The 20961-nt window shown below is 39.9% G+C and overlaps 1 long non-coding RNA gene across 1 annotated transcript; it reads right to left on the bottom strand.

Annotated features, from left to right (window-relative positions):
* Positions 1-1337: 1337 nt before the first annotated feature.
* LOC147753423 (uncharacterized) lies at positions 1338-4264 on the bottom strand. Its single transcript, XR_015311308.1, has 2 exons — positions 4001-4264; positions 1338-2106 (listed from the first exon to the last, which is right to left on the bottom strand). It is a non-coding gene; the product is annotated as an uncharacterized LOC147753423 (long non-coding RNA).
* Between the last annotated feature and the right edge of the window lie 16697 nt (positions 4265-20961).

The following is a 20961-nucleotide window of genomic DNA, read 5'->3' as shown; positions in this document are numbered from 1 at the left end:
ATATTAAAGCCTTAGCTGATTTGGCCGAACTGATCGTGATCTTTTTGAACCGGTTTGGTCTGGCATGGTATGCCTTCCTTAAGGGTAAACCTACTGACCGTCCATTCTACTCGCAACATACATGTTTAGGCCGCTCACCGAAGACTGGCCAGTTAACGTGCCCTGATTGATGCACACACACACACACACATATATATATATATATGAATTTGAGCCCTTCGAAATAACACAGCAATAGCATCGTCCTTTGCCAGCTCGGTAGGTGGAGTTCGACTCCGCGGGTAGCTCCGATATAATTGAAGGAGGGCATCGATTAACTGGATTGCTCGTGGCCTACACTGACTATGGGCCTTGGCGGATGCGAAGGGAAACCACGTGCAACGAGTAAATAGATTGCTTAGAGAGCCTATTGCAGACAAATATAAGTAATCGGTTCGTAAGGAACTACGGGCAAAACGGTCTTCATCAACAAAGTAATGAGTTGAGAGTCAACTTTCGTTAATTCCATGAGATTTTACAAAAAAACACTAAAGGGTAGATTTATGCCAAAATGTAGCTCAGACGAATTGGTGACCCTCAGAAACAATCAACGAAGCTTACCAGCTTAACAAGTCTTAAACTGCCAAGGAATATATACTGCACAACCAAAAACAGGACATGACTGGCGACTGGGACCACTTTTAGCTGTCACCCGTTATTTTAGTAAAAGTCTCCAGCGCACAAAACGAAAAATTTTTTGGAAGGTAATTTCCGTTGACACTCTGCAACGCTATCGTCGTTTTATACCGGATTGTTATCGTATCCTTTGGGCGCCGATAGTATCAGAGTTCCCAAAGCCTTCTTCTTAATATCTACGGACGCCAGAAAGCATTCCCTATTTGCATAAATTTTTTTTAGTCAACCTAAAGTTATATCTATGTATATACGGTGATTCATTACCTTTTGCCAACATGACGAATATCAATTATTCAACGTGAAAAAATCCGGGAATGTAAATTGTAGGACCAGTTCTGGCCTTCAGGTTCTGACACATCATTCCAACGTACAAGAATCGTTGCCTTCTTTTACAGAATCCTCTTTTTTAATATAATATATAATTGATTTATTATCAGAACAATTTAGATTATTAGCTATATAGATAAATGTGCAGATGCATAAATCTCCCTTCAGTTACATATAGTATACGTCTGTTTACATATAGTATAACCCAGGTCGGTGTTGTCCAGTTTATTGTCAGGTAACAACCCTGATGACACCGTCAGCACTATCTCAAACTAACCTTGACATCAGTCAATTTCAAAAATATTATTTATTTATTATATATATATATATATATATTAGTTTATTATTTAGATTACGTATTAATTTCGTAGTAAAATTTTTTATCAGAACTCGTTGTTCTGCCACTCTAGTTTCTCAGACAGCTCACAGAGAAGAAGGTACATATAATTGCCGAAGCAACGTTGTTGAAAGCTGTTGATAATGAATTCTTTCATAGGCCTGTCTGTAATTTGGTGACTTTTGAATTGAATGGAGATATTTTATGACGAGTCCATGGGCGACGCAGACACGTGTTATTCATATCTTTGCCGTTTTCAGGTTCAACTGGCGAATTTTGTTACTGTTGCTGACAAAAGGGCGTGAGGCGCTTCCATGTCTGCGGATGCCCTTTTGTGCCAGTACGTCAAGCGAGACGTTGCTATATAGGGCAAATATTGCCAGATGATACTGTGCCAGGCTCCCCATTGCAGGACCGAATCGCGGAGATCGGATATCAGATCAAAGTCTACTTTTGCCGTACGCCGCTCGAAGAAGTTTCAGTCGAGGGCCGGCACCGGAGAACAACGAGGCGTGTTTTGACGTGAAGGCACCTCTTCTCAGCGTAAAGTTTCGTTTTCGATTTAGGTTACAGTTTACGGCCTACGAAGCCGGTTGCAGGACGGCTCAGCAAATAGTCCTGTTGAGTTTTCGATATGATAACGAGACGAAGGCAAGCAAAACATATAGGATTGAATATCCATTTGTTATCTTCGACAGCGAACGACAAGGTCTGCCAGTGGCACTTTTTCGATGTTCAATAATGAGAGAAATCCGCATGTTACACTTCTGAAATGGTCCAAGAAATTATTAAAAGATTGTGTCGGTGGAACCGACAAGCATAAGGCTTGGTTACTAATAACGGACCGGTAATTACTTACGTATGAATATGTCGTTGAATATAATGCTCTCATAGTCTGGCATACTCGTGTTATCGATTAACGAAGTATGTTAGTAATTTCTTAGTTGGTCTGCTTGGAGGATTGGTGAGTAAACCGTGCATGCCGCAAGGTTAACGACGTCGTACGGATTTTCTAAAAGACCTTTATGCAGAAAAGTTCGGGAAGTTTCTTATATCCCATTTTGCAAAAAAACTTCTAGCTCGATCAAAATTTTTTGATAGCTGTTATTTATAGCTATCAAAAAAAGCTTTGTGTTTGAAGTTCCGTAATGAATCAGCTTACTTACGCCTCCTCACTGTTAGCTTTGCTTCGATTTCAAAGACTACTTGATCTCGTTTCCTACTCATTCATATTATATTGTGGACGTAGCGTACACGGCAATGTGCCGCGGTGCAAGGCGTAACAGCAAAACATTTAAATATGGAAAACATCTAGATTGTAAATTAATTATCAGCACCGTAGTTAATTTTTTTAGGAGAAATGCCCGCGGTCCATAAATGGTTTGGCCGCCGTATATCAAATTCTACAATGGCTGCTGAAGCACGGACTACGTTCATGAACTTCGCCACTATTCTGCTAGAGCAGTCCTTTATGCTTACTAAACATAGTGCACAAACACGCGATAACGGATCTGCATTAGCGCTATGTTCTAACTGTTCAGTCGACGATTTGGAGCCGATCATGGATTTGCTTTGCTGTGCCTACCCCATTGCGAACTACTTTTCGCGGGCCAAACTAAGATGCATACTTGAGTTCCGCTGTTATTTACTTACTACATACATATATATCAGATATCTGACAAAATATACGCGTATTTTTTGCCTCGAATAACATGTCTGTAGTTCGTTACATAACCTCCTTGGATGTTTTTTTTTGTTATGTGGACATCTCTACCTTTCGAGTTTTACGTCCGATGTCACCGTTAGGCATTTTATTAGACAGACGGTTGGCTCCCAGCAGCAAATGTGTCTATGCCCGAATTCGAACCACAATCTGACCTTGAGGTTGGCATACAAATACGTTACCCACTAAGCTACAACGGGTCATGTTATTTGTACCCATACTCGCCGGTAACCTCACATACACCCAATATGTAGCGAAGAAGACGCCAGAGGGACAGAAGGTAACGTTCCTCTTATTATTCGCTGAGACGATGTTTCTCGTAGTGTGTTCTCTCTATGCTCGCACAGATATACGATGTTCTCCAAGAAACTGTGGTTTCTTTTGAAACTGACATTATTTGACGGCAATACGCGTACGACTCATGCCATGCTTAACATTTCAATGAAAAGTCTGTTAATTTGAATTTTCTCATACGACTGATTTCATTTGTTGTGACAATTGGGGAAGTTGTTTTTCTGGTATGCTTTGTGTACGCATTGGATTCATCATGGAATAGTATGAAGGTAGAAGTTCGGTGGATGGAATTTCCGCTTACCTTAGCTTGATTCCCTGTGAGCAAAGGTAGACATACAATAATTTTTCAGACATCTAAAACAGTTTTAAAGCTTACGAACGGAGGGTCAGAGTCGTGTTAATACTCGGTCGTGTCGCGTAATTCGCGCTGCCAAAACTGATTTGCAGTAGGGTATCGCCTGTATTGATTTCCGTATTAAGGCTTATTTCGAATCTGTTACATTCAAGAACGGTCAAGGACTTTGAATCTGTCTACTTCAGCCTAACTGAATACAGGAACCAGATCCGCGTAGGTCTAAAAGCAATATAATACCAAGGTAACGTTTTCCATAGAGAGACTACAAAGAGACTGCTGTTCACCGTACCTTGTGGCGTCCAGTGTGCATCTTATTAGTTTCTGTAAAAACGTCACATCTAGAATATTTACTCTGAGACGTTTGCTGACACCCGTTCAGGGCCGGTCAGGCAGGCTTAACTAAAAGCGCGACTGGGTTCCTTTCATCATTCAACATGTTACAATGCTTTTCCCGTCTACGTTAGTTACAGAGGCGTGTCAGGTTCGTATGGGCTGCTTGTTTTCTGGTTATTTCGACACGCAGGATTGGCTTCATTATCACAGCTGCTAAAATTATTATGACATCCATATGTCCGTCAGATGACTGAAAAAGACCATATGAAACAAGCTTAACCCTCGGGAATTAGCCGTTGACGTCGTTTTACTAGGATGTACATATATAGATCTATGTAACGTCGTCGAGAAGACGATATACTTAACTTCAAGTGCTCGCTTTTAAGGTTGAACTTTCTATTTTGTATTGAGGATGATTATAGATGCACATGTCTTGCCTATGTATGATACGTTTATCTCTTTTACTAACACTGGTTGTACACAGCGGCTAGCCTGTTCTCGCTAAAAGGCATATCCCACATTTTTGTTGAAAAGATGTCCAAAATTTGTCAGATAAATTCTCACTTTGAGCAAATGCAACAGCGAAAAAATTAACTTTGCATCATGCAGTTATGGAGCGTTGCATGCTATCTAGACATTTTTACTTTTCATCACATAGCGCAAATCCTAATAGCATTTTCCCTAAGTATCGCTAAAAAAACATACAAAAACAATAATTAAAAGACGTCCGGTGTACATCATTTTCACGAGCGACACAAAAAAATGGACTTCAGGCTACAGGCGCAACCAGGGGCATCGGCTGCCGTGATACCTCTGGCAGAACTTGGTCGACGACTATTAATGGGTTAAGGCACATTTATAGAGGTAATAAAGGAGAGGCAGGAACGATTGTACATGGCTCCAATAAGAAAGGGGTCTCGATTAGAGCATAATTTGTCGCAAGTGTGTATGTTTTTAGTTCACGTCCAGTATCAGCTTGCCGCAGAGCTGCTACACTCATCAGGTTATGAATTGTGACAGCTTTTCCGTAAAGGGCACGAAAGCGAATCACAGGCAACGTTGTCATTCCTTTGCGGTCGCCATAGGTGTGACAGGCTGTGAAATGCCTGTCGAACTAAGCATCTTGAAAGAAAGCTAACACCTGTTATTGGAGATCGAACTCTTATTGATGTACCTACTAAAATATGAGAGCATCCGAAAACTACTAGTGAATTTATTTGAGGTAATTTTATGTAAGTCCATGTTGTTTAGCTGAAGCGTCGGTGGTACATAATTAAAGAAGCTGCGCTGTGATGTCGCACATTGTTGTCTCCGCAGTCGATAAATCTTTTTCTTTATTAAAAAAAGGAAATGTTTTCATCACTAGCTCATACTTCACTAAAATAGTAATATCTTACAGAACCGAGATGGTGAAACAAGATCTATCTAATCAGTTAGGAACGCCTATATGTTTATATAAGCACGTTGCAATACGTGGAAATAGCTATATAGTTGCAATAGTGCTTGAAATTGATTTTACAGATATAAAATTAATCAAAAAACTATAATGAAAATCATCTAATTTGACGTTCTAATATTCATAATGCCAAAATAAGTGCACCACGGAAGTTTGTTTATGTCTCAGAGCTCGACAATAAGCCTGTGTAAATGCACAAGCGAGAAATTATATGTTGCTTTCAGCGGTATCTCTGTTCTTTTGCTGGCCTGTGGCCGATTATGTGAGTTAGATGAAGGCAGGCGATTTGCTCAATTGATACTTATCTATTTATAGCGCAGCAACGTTGCTTTTCCATCCGATAAGATAACGAAAAACTTTTGTCAACCTAGGCCTTTTCTCTGTATGGCCGTTACAAACAGCTTATTTTGTAGCTTCGCCCACGAATCGTGTTTCATATTTTTACTTAAATTTTAACGTCGCCCTTTGTACTTTGCTCCTTTTTCTCATTCGAATACAATTGTTAAAGTGGGTTTGTTCATCATACTGAATGAAGCTTGTTTTCCGATGTTCGACTAAAATACTTCGAGACCCAGAAATCGGGACCGGCTGTGGAAATGTACGTGAGGTTCGTTTTACCTACACAGGTATCCTTCGGCATGCGAGAAAATTTCCGAGTGGCATTGGGATATGATGTTAAGCTTTTTTCCTTCTTCAGTTTGCAACAGTTTGTCGACAAGTTATGATTATCTAAGCATGTAGGAATTAGGGGCTAGCGCAAAGGACAGCCATTTGCAGTAATGGCAAATAATAGACTCGGTGAGTGAAACTTATGTTTTAAATAATACTATCAATAGGACTAAGATAATGCAAAGCATGCTTAGCGAGCGTAAGGTTGTTTCTTACATGTCGTGTTGAAGGCTCCTTAGTTCTATCATTTTGCGGACATGTAAAGCACGTTTTGAGGATGGGGCACTTCTGTTCTGGGAACGCCGGAATCCTTGTTCGTGTTCCCCTCAAGGATTTCACATGTTACTTCATTAGAATTTTCAGCTGCACTTACCTGTAATATATTTGCGTCCAATTGGCATTAATAGAGGGAAAATTTTGTCTCAGCATTAATATATCCTAACGTTGATAAGGGTACTACAATTAGCTAAAAACATGTAGCAAATTAAGGCAACACCGGACGAATTCAAGTCAAAATGGCTATGCATCAGCCTAAGCAAAAACGTACCTTTATGGCTTAGGGAGCTCGTCCGCTCGAGTGAATTTTTATAGACGATTGTTAAAAACTTACGTGAATTGGTGTCTAAAATATAATCTTAGTTTAACAGCAGACGTATGAGGTAAGTTATATTACAGTAGCTAATTTCATCTTCCTTCTCGAGAGTGATGGCTTTTTACTGACGTAATGTTCTCATACCTAGGAGCATTCCTGTTTCGAATGCACTATACTACCATCATTTGTGAGAGCATTTGTAGGGCTATGCAGGCACACGTACAAACCGTAACAGGGAGATCCGGCAAAAAGTAGAAATATGCATCCTTGTGAATAAAGTTTGCCGCAACCGAATCTGCAATACACTGTGATGTTGGCATCGTTGAATCAATAATCAGACCCATGATAAAATGTAAAATATACACTCCTTTGAAAATAAGGTTGTTCCAAAATAGTTTGTACCAAGGTTTTTTGTGTTCAATACAAGAACGCTTAAAAATTGTCGCTCGTATCATCTATAAGTGACAATAAAATTGGTTGGCAAACTATTCAGAAAAAAAAAACTGAATCTAATCAGATTTAATAGTCGTCGTCGTCTAGTCTGATGAACCTTATGTAGTGAAATGATAAAGGTACGTCACATTTAATCGAAAACGTGGTTCCGATATGAAGTACAAAAAAAATGAAAGGCGGGAGATGTTTACTTGCATTATAAAAGCTACGAGTAACACACGTTATCATCGCACCGTATTATAGGGTATAAACAACATTGTTTCATTGGAAATTCTGCATGATTTATGCAGAACAATTTTGTTTTGTGAAATACATAAGGTTCTAAGAAATTGTCGAAGAGTAGTGTCTCAGTCAAAATTAAAAACAGTTTACACCCGCATGTGAAACGTTCCCGCTTATTTCCGTTCAATTACGATAATAGATTGAACTTTATATTATATCGAAATTACTTAACGAAATCCTCACTGCAACAGCTTATGGCAATTCATACTTCCAAGTATGATTAATGCTGAAATAAAAAAAAAAAGCTCGTTTTCTATAAACATCAGGGAGTATTTGCATCACTATCAGTATTTTATAGTGTACTACCCTCTAAGACTCTTTGCCATTATTTACTAGAGCCTGTTTGTATATTTCTTTGCGATTGCCGGCATCGATGTCCAACTCAAAGGCAATCCCAAACTGGTGCAGAAGACCCATGTGTGTGAAATGTGTAGCCAGGCAGGCGTACGTGCATCTTGATTTATGTTTATTAGCTCAATAGTGACTAAGTAAAAATTGACTGTCTATAAAACACAGACGTTCCATATTATTTTTAGTTTCAAAAAGCCGATTATTTTAAGCCAGATGCTCTTCTGTAGCTAGAGTTACTGGTTTAACGCTAAAAGCACTTGGCGCTTGATTGTCTTAACACCTCGGTGTGTGTCCGTCCCATGTTCGATTATTTAATCTCGACCGCCGACAGTATATTATAAAGATATTGAAAATACGTAGCCAAAGTAACAATTTTTCCAACGTAGATTTCAATGGTTGCTACCGCATAGCGAAATAGGGGCGAAATAGTAACGTGTTTGTTGGTGGTCACAGGAGTTGTTTATTTACCGCTCGAGCAAACGAATCATTGCAAACCAATGCTTCGACATTTGTAGATATAAGGCCAGCCGGTACCTACTCTCCTGCACCTCAATGTACCCGGAGGGCAGTTTTAACCCTGCAAAGCAAACAAAGGAGAGGAATAGGGATCCCAGCTAGCATAGAGCTTAATTCTGAGAAAGGGATATTCCAATCGTCACTTACAGATTTTGAAATTTAGTCTAAATTACACATGTGCTATATCAGCATATTTGTATTAGAAACGCGCTTTAGCTGTTGTGACATGCATGTCTGTGAAAATACTAAACGAAGTAAACAAAAACAAAAAGCTTTCTGGGTGTACAGTTTTTTGTCGAGTGTAATTGCGAGTAAGGTTTATCGCGGCTGCGTTCGCACATTGAAATACATAGAAAGCTGTTGGCCATGGCAATGGCAATGTGTTTAAGACAAAAATCGAGCTCCTCTATACAGTGATATGCTCGCGTCTTACGTACAGGGACTTTAATCGTTCGTAAATGTCGAAGCTCATATACTTAAGGAAAAGCCTTGCGCTTTCTACGATTTCGGTCCATGAGCGATTCGAGTCTGTGGTCATCGAGTGCCAATGAAAATTTCCTTATATGGCTGTCTGTACCTCGCCATCGTTTGCAATCGACAGTGTAGCCATATTGTCCTACAAAGTAAGTACTCGTGTCTGAAATTCATAGTTTTTCATAGGACCTTTTCAACGTTATTTCGGTGTGTTGGATCGTATTTCTGGACTGACTCATTCACTAGCAGCATTAACGGTTTGTCACTTGTCAGGCGTTTCAAATGCCACTCAAAAAAACCTTACCCAATCAAAAAATTTGGTCCGAGCGAACACGTGGCGGCAATGACAAAAAAGCAGAATTCAGTTGTATTTATTTGTCACGCAAACTACACGCATCTACGGTAATAAGACAATTACATACGTATGTTACCTTAACACAAGTTGCAGTTAGCGGTATTAAAACGTATTACCACTGACCTTCCGTGAATCTTCAATCTAGCAAATGGGAATGTCGTCTTCGAATAATATAGCTGGCACTAATTCAACATCTGCATAGACCAAAAAGTGCTTTATTTCCGTACTTTTTTCGCTCACGTGATGAGAAGCTTACGCACTTGTAAAATGTATACTTCCGATCTTCTACAACACAAATATCAACTGTGTGATTTGGCTTAAACAATGCCTGATGATTGGTAGATAAGATCTTCTCCTTCCTTCACAAGTAAGTTGATCGAGGAACTTTGTAGACACGATGTGCACGATTCAAGATGTGCTTATACGATCGCGAAAAAGAGCTGATGTATCTATGTAGTTGTCAGCCCTGAAAATATTGCATCAGATTAAATAAACAATGTTAAGTTTAATCTCGAAGGCAATCAGAAAATGTTTTTTGGATACTGATTATGATTTATGTCGTTTGTCAGTCGATCCGAAACTTGTTGTTTGATGCTCGAATCACACTTTTGACTTGAATACATTATCGTTACTATTGGCAGCTTGTTGTACACTGAAGCTAACACATGTAGGAGCTGCCTGAAGAACTGCAATGAGACAAAATGCTGCTGAAGTGCATTGCCTTCTGTTACATAATCGAGAGATTAGTCAGAGGACTGCGCAAATGTTTGAATCTGTTTTTATCTTGTCGCCTTTGAGGACCGGAAAAAGGAGCGCTGAATTGATTTTTCTAAAAATAGCGTGCGGGTCTACGTCTAGGACTCGCATTTTGCTCTTACATAGTATTATAGAAATGAAAGATGTAACATCTAGACTTATTACAGTCAGTCTTCTCTCACCGTAAGATTATTTGTTACAAGTGTAGTTTCTAATTTTAAATTTTTAAGTTTTAATGAAAACAGAACTCTAAACCTGCCAATACATTTATTTGAAATATAAACGAAGAATACATGGAGCTTGTGAACATCTATTTCTCGAATAAATTCAGAGTTCGTGTTAGATTTGCTTAATATTCCATACAGTTGGACATTCTGTAGACGTTTAGCGAACGGCCATGGATCTATATAAGGATGTAAGTATAACGATAGAGTGTAGAAAGATTCTGATATGGATTATCCAGCATTGCATAATACAATGGTTTGAACACGCAAAAAGGCGTTGGTTCCTAACTTTTTCTTCAGAATGCTTGCAGACTTCGCAATTGCCCATTCCAGAAGCTCCGTTTATGAATTTATCAGAGTTTTAATAACCAGCTTCATGTGGACTCTGACCCACGTGTGTTGTAGGTTCTATGCGAGTAGATCCGTACCGCGTGAGTTTCAAATGCTAGAGGAGGAATGTATGTATCCGCGATAAATTTTCTCATACGTTTAAAGTTTTAGCTACCCCGAATGTATGGTCGCCAACCTTGGGCGCACGTTGTTCCTATACACGTACGGAGCACCTAGCGTGTCGATGGCCACGTCGGCGCCTAGTAATGCTGGAAAGGCATTAAGGAAAACGTTCAGTCACGTTCATCCTTTTGCTAGCGGAAGTTTTCAGACGGCTTTGTTAGCAACTAAATGCGTGTATTTAATCCTAATACCTTGTATTATAGATAATCCTGTCCAGTTCCCGCTGCGAGGATTTATTCTTTGATGGTAGGTAATCCATCGCAACCCGAAAATGCGCGTTTTGTCACTCCTTTCGTGCTCTCTTCGAAGAAAGCTATTGATATGTGTACAAGAAACTAAAGCAATTACCAGCACTACAGGAGACATGAAAGATCAAGCTCCGCGTTAAACAGGCATTTAGACTATCAGTAACCATCGGGAATCCTGCCGCCTGCAAAGCACAACTCATGAGTCCTACGTTGCGGGTCCTACGTTGTGGACCTTAAATTTAGTACCGATCACATTGACCCGATAGAAGGTTGCTACTTCGTGTGACAGGCCAAGCCATAGCCAGTGCAAGAGCTATTCTCGCCTTGCTAGCTTGTCGTCCTCGTAGGAGAATGAAACTGTCATTGCAATGAATACCACTCTCTTTTATGAGAGCCCTAAAGATCTTTACAGCTCCTTTTCGTGAATCACCACATTCTGATAGAAGTTTCGCTCTTTAATGAGCTAGATTGTGGCCAATTGTTGACATACCGTTGACTTTTCTGCCGAAAATGGCGCCGTCAAGACATCAAAAATTTAGTGGTATTTTACTTAAAATTCTCTTTACTGAAGAAACATAGTTTGCCTCTCGTAAGCTTATCTCTCTGTGGGAGCAATAAGGATCCTTCGTAGGGCGGTAGATTTCTGGCTTCCTACTCAACACGAAGTCACACCGCAGTGCATTCACTGTGTTCCTAAAGTTGAGCCTGACAGCCACTGAGCTGCCCGAGTAGTTTCCCGTAAAAGTGCAATGTGCGTCCACTGTTGTCTTCAGCCCGCTTGGTCGGTTGCATTTGCGCGGTGTTGTACCAAGTATCGCTGTGATTTTTGCCATCGATGATACGTGTACTCAAAACGCTTTTGCGTTAAAGTCAGGAAGCGCACAAATGGCAAATTAACCTATTTTTCCTCTAAAAAGTGTGAGGTTTTCAACTATTAAGAGACCTCCTTAGATATCGACCAAGATAGCTACAGCTTTTACTAATCCTGGGTTCAAACTATATGCTGCAGCACCAAGTTAAGGTCTATTAAGGTCTTGCAAACTGCGCGGACAAAGGCCGTCCAAGCCGGAAAGCTAACTGCTGGGGGAATAACCGAATGGCTGCGTCGACGATGATCTTATCCTAATAAACATCACCGACAATTTGAGGAAGCACGCCAAAAAACTCTACATCGTTGACTTTAGCCAATTACTAATCGTGCGTTTTTTGGGAACTGGGGTTATAATGTGTTGTTTTTTTTGTTTTACTTAGAACTTGGCATCCATTGCTTGGCGTCCGATAGATCTAAGCGAGTATCACAAATGTTTGATTAGAAGAAATTCTAGCAGTCCTTTAGGCACCTAAAAGTCATCGAGTTATTGCCTAGGCTTCTATTTCATATAGCATAAACTATACTATTACACGTAGTATATTATAAGAAAAATACACCAATTATTGTCCTAGAGGCTCTCGCTGTCATTTTCTGTGTTGTCAGAGAAAGGCTTCATGAAGAAAACTTCCATGAAAAATTTCCATTTCACAGACGACGAAACAATTATCCGGTGCAGCAAATTCAACGATTACGTTCATTATGGAATAGGTCGACTGTACTCGATTACCGTTGAAATGTCTAAATATGAAAGTAGGGATTCTATGATTGCACCGAAGTCATGTTTCACTCAACCCTCTGAATTTCGCTGCTCCAAGCGCTTTGTTGTCCGTAGCGTTCCGTATAGAGTCCTTCACCTTGCATACAAAGCAAGGCAACGCGACAACTATCCTATTTTCAATTCATCCTTCCTAATTATTATTCAGTCTAACTTATTGCGGTTTTACAAGTTGATGTCCTAGCTATATGTATTTCAGTGAATTTGCAGCACATCTGAATACCTAAATACTCCGCTTGCCAGTCTAACTATACACTGCATAGGATACGCACGAACGAAGCTTCCCTGTTTCGCTTACCTGCTGTTAACGTTAAATGAATGAAGTAGTCTTTAATTTGAGTTCTTAATTAATGCCACGTATTTTCCGAAGATCATAGCGAAGCGGTACGAGGTTAATTCTAAGTTTTACATTTTAGAAATGTGTTAAACATTGGGTTTAAAAATTCAAAGTTTCATTCAATTCGAGTTCTAAGTATTGCATACGAAAGCTTTTGTTATAAAAAAAAATGCAAATCTAATGTGTACGGATAGCAGATTTAGTTTTAAATGGATAACTTCATTTTCTTTCAGCTGCATTTTACTTTTTGGAGGGCCTACAGTATGCCAGTGTGTAGGTCACGTTGTAGCGCTATCCTCGTTTCCCTGTAACTCGCTGATAATGTGCTTTCTAGCCTTTCGTAAGGCAAGCATTTAAGGCTAAAGCATATCTTTCCTATTCTTTATCTTAATATTTCGACGCACAAATTAGAAAAATGACTGCCGGTCTCGAAGTAGATAGAAGAGTTCTTTTTATCGGTCGAGCTAACTTACCCTGTGCCTGTTAGATGGCCTCTGTTTCATTTTGATTTCAAATGTTTTTTGGCCAAAGAAGAGCCGTGTAAGGAACCAGGCAATTTTCTACTAAGGCAAACAGCTTCCGCCTTGCCTCACCCAGCCCCTTTACTTTTGGGACCAGCCTGCTGAGGCGCTGCCTGACCCCGTTGTTTACCGTTTGTTTCTCGTGTGGTGTTACAATTATGTCCCGGTCAAACTTCCTTCTCGAATATTATTTAACATACCTCCCTTGGGTGGACTGAGTGTTCTTCCGAGTTGATGTTTTTATTCCAGTATATTTTTCTACTAGCAAATATAATAGGGTAACTGCTGTTTGCTTAAGTCCGAGCTCTAGTTGTTGTCTGTTCATTCAGTTTGGCATATTACCCAAACTATGTTTGTTTCACTTTCCAGTTCCGTCATAGTAACGTCAGTGTTTACCAACTCTAGGTCGTTTGCATGGTATGCTTACTTTTTTTGGCTTCGGCTGTCTGAACATCCCGAAAGACTGGTCTTGGTACGGAACTCAAGGACACTCCTGCAATGACAGCGCACCCAGTACCATCTTCCATTGGATTTCTAGTCACTTAGGGGGCAATAATGCGCCGAAGATATGGAGATGCCCTTTCCTCTCCCAGAGTGCATAGGATCGCGTTTCAGTTTGTACGGTCCTTGCGTCCACGACAATATCCAAACAGAGACCCACTAGTCTTTAGCGTATTACTCCTTTTTCTTTAAGCGCGTCTCAGCAGTAGCTCCATGGCCGAGAGAAAATCGTGATAGATTTTCAACAAGTTTTTCTAATTCAGCCAGCCTGTCCATTACGCTAGTCAACTTTTTTATGATACATGTTTTAACTGTCCTATCAACTGAAAAAGTTGTTCATACGATGTAGATATGTATCTAGAGCTTCTTTTCACTCTTGGGAGATGACCTTCTCGCAGAAGTTTGGTAATTATTTGTCGGAAGGCCTCCAACTGGCTGATAGCAAGTGTTCTAGAGTTGTCTGTAGCACCCCATTCCGCTTTGTTGCTTTACCCACTGCTATTTCCCCACCCATTTCCATAATACTTGGCCTGGGCCTCAACAGCTCCCCATTCTCCTTGTCACTCCGTAAACAGTATTTCGACTGCTTCCTGGCTCAGTTAGTTTGGTAGCTTGGACGATATTCAGTTTAATTAACCTAGAACTATTCTGTAACTTATTTTCTATGAAAGGTCTTTCACTTTTTCAGTATACTAAGCATGGTCACCCTGAAAAACTGGCTTTAGCTTGATATAGTTCATCTGCGCATTTTGCATTCAGCCTCTTTTTATGCACCAATGCGTTTAGTCTATTGATCATGGGGTATGCTAACTAGTTCATACTTCAGCAAGCGGCCGCTAAAATCTCGACGATGTCGTTGTGTTCAGAAGCGTTTCAAAACGTGCGATGGCCTCTGCGAGCCGTATCCTTCAACACCCTCTTGTTCTATTTCCTGGGGTCCGGTCGGGACCATCTCGACTTCCAATTCGATAGGTGTTTCGCTTCGATAGACTCTGTTTCACCTCAGTTTCATAGATAAGGTTCCTGTGATCGCTAGGGTTTTCCAGCTTGTTTGTGGCATGCTATTTTCAGGTTTACATAGGCCCTTTATCCGCTTTTGTGAAAGGTAGGTTTATATCCATCATTATTCGCTGGGGTTTCATCGAAGGAGATACGCCAGTAGATGGCAGCTGCGTTAAACTCCCCTGCGACCACCACTTTATCGCTTTTGTTCAGACTACCTTCTAGACTGTTGAAAAGTCTTTGCAAGTTTTCACTGCAGGAGCTTGCAGATATGTAGCAACTATAGGTTCGTGTAGCCACTCCGCACAAAATCGTTACCTTTTCCGGTCCACCCGATTGCAACATGTCAGTGTAACACCTGGATGTCAATGGCCAATTTTGTGTTGTCGTCGGTTGGCGAAGTTGTCCTGTATTGCGGCTTTGTTTGACACGGAGACCAAACTTACGTCGATCTTCTTCTATTGTTCTCTAAAAAATTGAATACCTCTAGTCCTCTGTTGAGACCGACTTTAGCTCTACCGTTTTTATGTGTCACCTCATCGCCGCCAAAATGGTGAAGCTCAGACAGTGTCAAGGAAGCGATAAAAGATCGAAATGATTACGATTCGGACCCAAAGATCATGTATCTTGTTATGTACACTGAACACCGCTATACAACGAACAGTCATGTACATCTACCAAAATACACTTAGGATACGTCTAACCGCCGGCTGAAGGCGGTACAATTCCTCAATTCCAATACACATATGATCAGGGCGTCGTGTAACTGTTCGTTTACATGAGGGGGAAGGGGCCTATGTGTATACACGTGTGGATAGAAAGATATGTGTAAACATGTACCCTCCCGATTAACTAGGAAATCAGCCAGAGGAATATCGCTTTCCTCTGCTGGAGGTAAAGCTCGAATGATAGTTGGCATAGTTACGCATTGAAGACTCTTCGAGAGGAAGTTATCAACCTAGGAATATCTATACAGCTATCGAGAATGGAGAGATAAGGGTTGACTTTTACACCTCGATAGGCACCTAGCTCCACCTATGCGAACGGGAGATTTTGTACAAGACGTGTGAACGAATCAGCCAGCATGATGATCCTGACTAGCAATTCTCAATGAAATCGAGGCCGATTTCCGTTTGCATCACCTATTAAGATAGTACTCTGTTAAGGGATCGTTTACAAAAAACCTGTTACAAACAGAACGTGTAAATTTCTTTATATAGTATGTATATGGATGATACACTTCCAGGTTATTAGCGTATTATTGTTCATTGCAGTAATTAACCATACGGATACCGTTTAAAAAATTAACAAGATAATATATTTATACTAGGATAATATTTAGAAAAACGAGATATATATAAGCGAACGCAGGGATTTATGTGTAAAGCGAAGCATGACATATAGACAGGCCGTAAGTTCCTTGAAAATTCCACTCACTTTCATTATGATGTGGGATGTACTTAGTACAGATAAGGTGAGGTTCCTAGATTTTGAAATACATCACACTTTTGAACGGACTGTTGGGGCTACCATGCTAAGAGTGTTGAATCGACTTTTACATGCTGTACCTCAGAAAATATTTATCATTAAAATGATAGCGTTCTAGTTGGGTTAAGTTAAGTAAAATACACATATTTTTACAAACGTATTTAAATTAATATTAGTTGACTTTACCAAATCACGAAACTCTTATTCACACCTATATAAAACTATATATGGTATTTTGGCTTATTATGTCATATAGTCTAATGTGCAATGAGAGAATTGTCATAGGGTAGAAGGGATGCTCTTTCAAAAAGGCATAACAAGGAAAATAGCAACAATCGCCAAATCTACTTTGTCAAGCCCAACATTCTAACCTATAAGCGGAAAACTATAATTACACAAATTTGTAGATAGACAAGAATAAGATAGATTTCACTATTAAGTCCAACAAACCACTGCTGAGAAAGAGCTTCATCGAGTTTCTTCGGCTATTACCTCATTGTAGCAACCTGCCCCATTGTAGCAACCTGAGGCCTTATGGCCAGTTCAGTTTCCCAACGAAGAGAAGTTTCTATATTGAAAGATAGGTCCATGCATAGCAGAAGGCGTTTCACTTGGTTGGAAATCGCCATTGGCAATTAGCTTCTGGAAGACATCGCCCAATATTTCTTTCAAGAAACAAAACCCGGCCGTCAGAAGAACTTTATCCGAACAAACTTCGTTAATGTCACATTCTCGTTTCGGGGAGACTGAATATTAATAACAACGCATTTCAAATGTCGTAAATATTTTGTTTTTTTTTTTTTGTTTTGTTTACGTATTATTCCATTTAATTACAAACAAATGCTTGTCCAGAGAGCAATTCCCTTTTGCATATCGAGTTGTTAGCTAACGTGCATAGTAAAATCGAGTGAATCGCACGTCAGCTGAAGACTACTGGTGCACCGCGCGAATGATCTTTATAATTAAATAGGGGAAACGAAATCTTTACGATGCGACCCGCAAATAAACATGCCGGCCTTCTTTCTCGGTAGGTGTGAATCCTCACACTCACCATAACCGGTCATAGAGATATCTGTAGAGCCTCTAAGGTAATTATTAACATACTCAAGAGGATCCGAACCTAAGAAGCTAGTCATTTAAGAAGAGGCTATGTGTCTCTCACCTATAGTTGGATAGGTCGTGTTATTGCAGGTGAACATCTCTACGCTATAACCTGAAACCTTATGCAGTATAACGATGCTATCAAATACAATGGAAATTTACCCTACAGCAAAGTAACTGGTCGATATGCGTTTACAACTTTATCAAGCAACCCAGAAAAAGGTCAACAGTCTGCAGCTCTTGTATGTGTTTCTTTACAGTCATATCGTTCAATTGGGCAACTCGCTAGAAGGTCCTAATCCGATCTTATGTATGCAGCTATCTATAATACATAAGTTTACACCCGGTTAGCTAGCAACACCTAGTTAGGTAGAAATAGTCTACTGTTAACACAAGAGAGTTCCTCAGAAAAGATAAGAAGCTGACTGCGAAACCTTTTGTTAGCAATTTACGCCTCTGGAATAACGAAAATTTATCTTCTCTTGATACCTGGCATTTTTAGACGAAAGAAAATAATAATCAAGGGTAAGAGAAACAGACGATTCTATACAATAGTCTACCGCCTATAATAACTAGCAATGTAAATAATAATAACAGGTTTATTTGTAACGGGTGCTGCAAAGCGGTTTGGGCCGAAACAGGCCGATTAACGCGATGATTGAGAACAACCCTTGCCGTAGCAGAATAAAATTACATCAATGTACTGGTCAATAGCTTCTGTCCATACCAGCCCAAAAAAAGCTTGCAGCAAATATTCTGTTTTCGAAATAGTGCCAATGAAAACCACCATACAGCCATAAAAGGTGTGATTGTGTCGACCACTAATGATATCGTACGAAAAGATTAGTCATTCAAGAAATTTCTTTTAAAAGAAAAAGGACTTTTACGGAAAGCTTGGCACTACGATTAGAGAAGAATAATGCTTTCCAAGTCATTTAGTACCAAGTTAGCTAGATCAGTGATCATAAGCTATAGGTGTTTCAGTAGGCGCTGACGAGATGTTTAGACGCTGCATAAATGCAAAGCCGAGTGTAAATGTGATAAATTACAGGCCAACCGAAAGCTTCTTATTTTCTTTAAGAGCCTAGAAAAAGCGTACAAGTGTTTTTGCCGTTTTCCGTTGTGCAGCTACGCCTATCTAAAGTTTTGGTGTGAGGAATTACGTATCGTTTATCATAACTCATGACCGTCATTACGTCAAATGTAATACGAATGCTAGTGGGATTAATACGCTTGTCAACATTGACAAAAACGACACACAATACGGTACCTTCGTATATATAATAGCTATAATGCTATTACTAGGCTGAGACGCAGTCTCAAGTATAATAGTTCTTTCAATTTCTGGTCCCAAACTAGCTATTGACGGCATTTTCATAGTAGGAATTTGTGGATCAAACGTCTCTTCGTTGAAAAAAGGAGGTGGTCCATGTTGCCTTGGGCTCATATTGTCCCAATATGTTCTATACTGTAACGCTTTGAGAGTGGGTAGACGTTTCGGCTAGTTTCATTACGTCGCCTTCGCCTTTGTGTACTCGTATGAGCGTATTCGGCCAGCTTTTATGATCTCTGTTTATTCCTTGATGTCCGCCTCCTTTAGTGATGTCACGCTCCTCTCACTCAAAATCCAGACGGAAGTTGTAGTTATCATGTCCTAGTTAGGTTATGTTTGGTAACGGAATAAGCAATCATACGCTACTGTTCCGTGAAATAGCAAGCTAAAATAATAAAATATGCGGAGTCTGTGAGACGGAAGATGCTGAAAAGTCTGTATACAGATAGCCCAACGCGGGGTCTGAGCCAAAACCCGAACCTATTGAGACCGTATTATAGGCATTTGGAGTCGTTTGTTCGACAAATGCTTTGAGCTGTGAGATTTAGATAAATGTCCATGTTAAAGAAAAATATCTTGATGCAGTAACGCAGACCTGATTTGTACGAAGCTAGCATAGCAGCGTAAGATGTAAAAGCGTCTCCCTTCTAGCTTGGGGCCGACTAGAACCACATCGGCCTATAATTGTCGTATAAAGTTTATATATGAATCAGGTAGTGCAACAAGCCATCTGCGTTACAGTGCCTAGATCAGTAGGTAGATTTGCTAGCTAACATAAGCTACCTAACAACATCACTAGGCAGAACTGCGTGGTCGTATTATGAACAGCCTACAAGTTTTTGTTGCGGCCCAACCATATCAGCGATTTTCAAAGTTCAACCTTTACTTCTGTGACCACTGCGGCTCAACCGCTGACCGCTTGTTTATACAGTTTGTGACTTTCTTTGTGAGAAAAGCCTTTGGAATTGCTTGTTCAGTATAGCATAAAGGACTCGCCACACTAGAAAAGCTAACCGGGCCGGGTCTTGCTGAGCTTATCTGGGTTTTCTCTAATAGATGAGTGAACCCACAGAGTGAACATGCAAGGAATTTAATTTTTCTACCAAGGCTAATACCTGAACTAGCGTAGCTGAATATTTTTTATCGTTATTGAACAGATGCAAGATGGCTCTACTCTTATATTTAAAAAAAAAACAGTGATCATTGCCTCATCACATAATTTGGTCAACTGGATGGTATCGACATCCAGATTTGAAGCCAGCATTACATCTAGATCTCTGAGAAGAGATCTAGATCGGACTGTACAGATCATTCATTCATAAACGGATAAATTGTGCACAATAGCATAAGCAGACCCTTACTTGTCCACGCAAGCCGAATGGTAACACGTTTTGAGTAATTTGGTAAACTACATTAAAATCTACGTCAACATTATGTTGACTATTATCTCAAACAAACGCATACTCTTTCCCTCCGCTATAATTAACAACTGCGATATCTTTAGAAATGAGATAATGTTGAATTTTTACAATTTCGGATAGCTAGCTCCACTGATCGAGCTGGATTCTGATTAAATCAATTATAAGGATACTACTGATATATTCGTAGGCCGTCTAGAAGAACAGCTGTCATGGAAAACGGAGCCAAATCGTAAAAGACCTATGGATACGATTATATATAGTGTCAACAAATGTAGAAACTATACGAAACAGATCAATGGGTCTGTTTTCAGCCTGATCCAATAGCGGAAGCGGTACCTTGTTCGGGGCATAAACAATTGCGTAGAGACGGATTAACCTACCAACCGAATGGCATAAAATTGTTGATCTAAGTGGTGCAAACCTGGGGCGAGAAAAAGACACCATTTTGGGCACAGCTGACCATTGTACCGCTCCAGATATTGCAGCGACGATTAGCCAAAGGAAGATCCAATGGGATTATCCGAGCGAACGAAAGGAATTTTTCGAAAATGACCTTTTGTTGTTTCGGTTTTTCTAGGTCACCTAATTATGTATCAAGAGATCTCTTGCGCCAAATATTTTCACGTATAAGTTTTTTACGAGTCCCGTACAAATTGATGAAGTATTTTCAAATGGCTG

Source organism: Varroa jacobsoni, unplaced genomic scaffold (assembly GCF_002532875.2).
Source record: "Varroa jacobsoni isolate VJ856 unplaced genomic scaffold, vjacob_1.0 scaffold_503, whole genome shotgun sequence".
In the NCBI taxonomy this organism is placed as follows: domain Eukaryota; kingdom Metazoa; phylum Arthropoda; class Arachnida; order Mesostigmata; family Varroidae; genus Varroa; species Varroa jacobsoni.
Note: the sequence above shows the minus strand (reverse complement) of the source record. Positions and strands in the feature narration are given on the sequence as shown.